Consider the following 6,000-nt stretch of genomic DNA (forward strand, 5'->3'; position numbering starts at 1 on the left):
ATTCCTCCTCCCTATATCTATCTATTCCTCCTCCCTATATCTATCTATTCCTCCTCCCCATAACTATCTATTCCTCCTACCTATATCTATCTATTCCTCCTCCCTATAACTATCTATTCCTCCTCCCTATAACTATCTATTCCTCCTCCCTATATCTATCTATTCCTCCTCCCTATAACTATCTATTCCTCCTCCCTATAACTATCTATTCCTCCTCCCTATAACTATCTATTCCTCCTCCCTATATCTATCTATTCCTCCTCCCTATAACTATCTATTCCTCCTCCCTATATCTATCTATTCCTCCTCCCTATATCTATCTATTCCTCCTCCCTATATCTATCTATTCCTCCTCCCTATAACTATCTTTTCCTCCTCCCTATATCTATCTATTCCTCCTCCCTATAACTATCTATTCCTCCTCCCTATAACTATCTATTCCTCCTCCCTATAACTATCTATTCCTCCTCCCTATATCTATCTATTCCTCCTCCCTATATCTATCTATTCCTCCTCCCTATAACTATCTATTCCTCCTCCCTATATCTATCTATTCCTCCTCCCTATATCTATTCCTCCTCCCTATAATTATCTATTCCTGCTCCCCATAACTATCTATTCCTCCTCCCTATAACTATCCATTCCTCCTCCCTATATCTATCTATTCCTCCTCCCTATAGCTATCTATTCCTCCTCCCTATAGCTATCTATTCCTCCTCCCTATAGCTATCTATTCCTCCTCCCTATATCTATCCATTCCTCCTCGCTATATCTATCTATTCCTCCTCCATATATCTATCTATTCCTCCTCCCTATATCTACTCCTCCTCCCTATATCTATCTATTCCTCCTCCCTATATCTATCTATTCCTCCTCCCTATAACTATCTATTCCTCCTCCCTATAACTATCTATTCCTCCTCCCTATAACTATCTATTCCTCCTCCCTATATCTATCTATTCCTCCTCCCATAACTATCTATTCCTCCTACCTATATCTATCTATTCCTCCTCCCTATAACTATCTATTCCTCCTCCCTATAACTATCTATTCCTCCTCCCTATATCTATCTATTCCTCCTCCCTATAACTATCTATTCCTCCTCCCTATAACTATCTATTCCTCCTCCCTATAACTATCTATTCCTCCTCCCTATAACTATCTAATTCCTCCTCCCTATAACTATCTATTCCTCCTACCTATAACTATCTATTCCTCCTCCCTATAACTATCTATTCCTCCTCCCTATAACTATATATTCCTCCTCCCTATATCTATCTATTCCTCCTCCCTATATCTATACCTTTTCCCTATAACTATCTATTCCTCCTCCCTATAACTATCTATTCCTCCTCCCTATATCTATCTATTCCTCCTCCCTATATCTATCTATTCCTCCTCCCTATAACTATCTATTCCTCCTCCCTATAACTATATATTCCTCCTCCCTATAACTATATATTCCTCCTCCCTATATCTATCTATTCCTCCTCCCTATATCTATACCTTTTCCCTATAACTATCTATTCCTCCTCCCTATATCTATCTATTCCTCCTCCCTATATCTATCTATTCCTCCTCCCTATATCTATCTATTCCTCCTCCCCATAACTATCTATTCCTCCTACCTATAACTATCTATTCCTCCTCCCTATAACTATCTATTCCTCCTCCCTATAACTATCTATTCCTCCTCCTATATCTATCTATTCCTCCTCCCTATAACTATCTATTCCTCCTCCCTATATCTATTCCTCCTCCCTATAACTATCTATTCCTCCTCCCTATAACTATCTATTCCTCCTCCCTATAACTATCTATTCCTCCTCCCTATAACTATCTATTCCTCCTCCCTATAACTATATATTCCTCCTCCCTATAACTATATATTCCTCCTCCCTATATCTATCTATTCCTCCTCCCTATATCTATACCTTTTCCCTATAACTATCTATTCCTCCTCCCTATAACTATCTATTCCTCCTCCCTATATCTATCTATTCCTCCTCCCTATATCTATCTATTCCTCCTCCCTATATCTATCTATTCCTCCTCCCCATAACTATCTATTCCTCCTACCTATATCTATCTATTCCTCCTCCCTATAACTATCTATTCCTCCTCCCTATATCTATCTATTCCTCCTCCCTATATCTATCTATTCCTCCTCCCTATATCTATCTATTCCTCCTCCCTATAACTATCTATTCCTCCTCCCTATATCTATCTATTCCTCCTCCCTATAACTATCTATTCCTCCTCCCTATAACTATCTATTCCTCCTCCCTATAACTATCTATTCCTCCTCCCTATATCTATCTATTCCTCCTCCCTATATCTATCTATTCCTCTCCCTATAACTATCTATTCCTCCTCCCTATATCTATCTATTCCCTCCTCCCTATATCTATTCCTCCTCCCTATATCTATCTATTCCTCCTCCCTATATCTATCTATTCCTCCTCCCTATATCTATCTATTCCTCCTCCCCATAACTATATATTCCTCCTCCCCATAACTATCTATTCCTCCTCCCTATATCTATTCCTCCTCCCTATAACTATCTATTCCTCCTCCCTATAACTATATATTCCTCCTCCCCATAACTATCTATTTCTCCTCCCCATAACTATCTATTCCTCCTCCCTATATCTATCTATTCCTCCTCCCTATAACTATCTATTCCTCCTCCCTATATCTATCCATTCCTCCTCCCTATATCTATCTATTTCTCCTCCCTATAACTATCTATTCCTCCTCCCTATATCTATTCCTCCTCCCTATATCTATCTATTCCTCCTCCCTATAACTATATATTCCTCCTCCCCATAACTATCTATTCCTCCTCCCTAAACTATCTATTCCTCCTCCCTATATCTATCTATTCCTCCTCCCCATAACTATCTATTCCTCCTCCCTATATCTATCTATTCCTCCTCCCTATATCTATCTATTCCTCCTCCCTATATCTATTCCTCCTCCCTAAAACTATCTATTCCTCCTCCCTATAACTATCTATTCCTCCTCCCGATATCTATCTATTCCTCCTCCCGATATCTATCTATTCCTCCTCCCTATAACTATCTATTCCTCCTCCCTATAACTATCTATTCCTCCTCCCTATAACTATCTATTCCTCCTCCCCATAACTATCTATTCCTCCTCCCTATATCTATCTATTCCTCCTCCCTATATCTATTCCTCCTCGCTATAACTATCTATTCCTCCTCCCTATATCTATCTATTCCTCCTCCCCATAACTATCTATTCCTCCTCCCTATATCTATCTATTCCTCCTCCCTATATCTATCTATTCCTCCTCCCTATATCTATCTATTCCTCCTCCCTATATCTATCTATTCCTCCTCCCTATAACTATCTATTCCTCCTCCCTATATCTATCCATTCCTCCTCCCTATATCTATCTATTCCTCCTCCCCATAACCTATCTATTCCTCCTCCCTATATCTATCTATTCCTCCTCCATATATCTATCTATTCCTCCTCCCTGTATCTATCTATTCCTCCTCCCTATATCTATCTATTCCTCCTCCCTATAACTATCTATTCCTCCTCCCTATATCTATCCATTCCTCCTCCCTATATCTATCTATTCCTCCTCCCCATAACTCTCTATTCCTCCTCCCTATATCTATCTATTCCTCCTCCCTATATCTATCTATTCCTCCTCCCTATATCGATCTATTCCTCCTCCCCATAACTATCTATTCCTCCTCCCTATATCGATCTATTCCTCCTCCCCATTAACTATCTATTCCTCCTCCCTATATCTATCTATTCCTCCTCCCTATATTTATTCCTCCTCCCTATAATTATCTATTCCTCCTCCCCATAACTATCTATTCCTCCTCCCCATAACTATCTATTCCTCCTCCCTATATCTATCTATTCCTCCTCCCTATATCTATCTATTCCTCCCCCCTATAACTATCTATTCCTCCTCCCTATATCTATCCATTCCTCCTCCCATATCTATCTATTCCTCCTCCCCATATCTATCTATTCCTCCTCCCTATAACTATATATTCCTCCTCCCTATAACTATCTATTCCTCCTCCCTATAACTATCTATTCCTCCTCCCTATATCTATCTATTCCTCCTCCCTATAACTATCTATTCCTCCTCCCTATAACTATCTCTTCCTCCTCCCTATATCTATCTATTCCTCCTCCCCATAACTATCTATTCCTCCTCCCTATAACTATATATTCCTCCTCCCTATATCTATCTATTCCTCCTCCCTATATCTATTCCTCCTCCCTATAACTATATATTCCTCCTCCCCATAACTATCTATTCCTCCTCCCTAAACTATCTATTCCTCCTCCCTATATCTATCTATTCCTCCTCCCCATAACTATCTATTCCTCCTCCCTATATCTATCTATTCCTCCTCCCTATATCTATCTATTCCTCCTCCCTAGATCTATTCCTCCTCCCTATAACTATCTATTCCTCCTCCCTATAACTATCTATTCCTCCTCCCTATATCTATTCCTCCTCCCTATATCTATCTATTCCTCCTGCCCTATAACTATCTATTCCTCCTCCCTATAACTATCTATTCCTCCTCCCTATAACTATCTATTCCTCCTACCTATAACTATCTATTCCTCCTCCCTATATCTATCTATTCCTCCTCCCTATAACTATCTATTCCTCCTCCCTATAACTATCTATTCCTCCTCCCTATAACTATCTATTCCTCCTTCCCATAACTATCTATTCCACCTACCTATAACTATCTATTCCTCCTCCCTATAACTATCTATTCCTCCTCCCTATAACTATCTATTCCTCCTACCTATATCTATTCCTCCTCCCTATAACTATCTATTCCTCCTCCCTATAACTATCTATTCCTCCTCCCTATAACTATCTATTCCTCCTCCCTATATCTATCTATTCCTCCTCCCTATATCTATTCCTCCTCCTATAACTATATATTCCTCCTCCCTATATCTATCTATTCCTCCTCCCTATAACTATCTATTCCTCCTCCCTATAACTATCTATTCCTCCTACCTATATCTATTCCTCCTCCCTATAACTATCTATTCCTCCTCCCTATAACTATCTATTCCTCCTCCCTATAACTATCTATTCCTCCTCCCTATATCTATCTATTCCTCCTCCCTATATCTATTCCTCCTCCCTATAACTATATATTCCTCCTCCCTATATCTATCTATTCCTCCTCCCCATATCTATCTATTCCTCCTCCCTATATCTATCTATTCCTCCTCCCTATATCTATTCCTCCTCCCTATATCTATCTATTCCTCCTCCCTATATCTATTCCTCCTCGCTATAACTATCTATTCCTCCTCCCTATATATATCTATTCCTCCTCCCTATAACTATCTATTCCTCCTTCCTATATCTATCTATTCCTCCTCCCTATAACTATCTATTCCTCCTCCCTATAACTATCTATTCCTCCTCCCTATAACTATCTATTTCCTCCTCCCTATATCTATCTATTCCTCCTCCCTATAACTATCTATTCCTCCTCCCTATATCTATCTATTCCTCCTCCCTATATCTATCTATTCCTCCTCCCTATATCTATCTATTCCTCCTCCCCATAACTATCTATTCCTCCTACCTATATCTATCTATTCCTCCTCCCTATAACTATCTATTCCTCCTCCCTATAACTATCTATTCCTCCTCCCTATATCTATCTATTCCTCCTCCCTATAACTATCTATTCCTCCTCCTATAACTATCTATTCCTCCTCCCTATAACTATCTATTCCTCCTCCCTATATCTATCTATTCCTCCTCCCTATAACTATCTATTCCTCCTCCCTATATCTATCTATTCCTCCTCCCTATATCTATCTATTCCTCCTCCCTATATCTATCTATTCCTCCTCCCTATAACTATCTATTCCTCCTCCCTATATCTATCTATTCCTCCTCCCTATAACTATCTATTCCTCCTCCCTATAACTATCTATTCCTCCTCCCTA

The sequence above is a fragment of the Taudactylus pleione genome, unplaced genomic scaffold (assembly GCF_031769625.1).
Source record: "Taudactylus pleione unplaced genomic scaffold, aTauple2 ptg000526l, whole genome shotgun sequence".
NCBI classification, from domain to species: domain Eukaryota; kingdom Metazoa; phylum Chordata; class Amphibia; order Anura; family Myobatrachidae; genus Taudactylus; species Taudactylus pleione.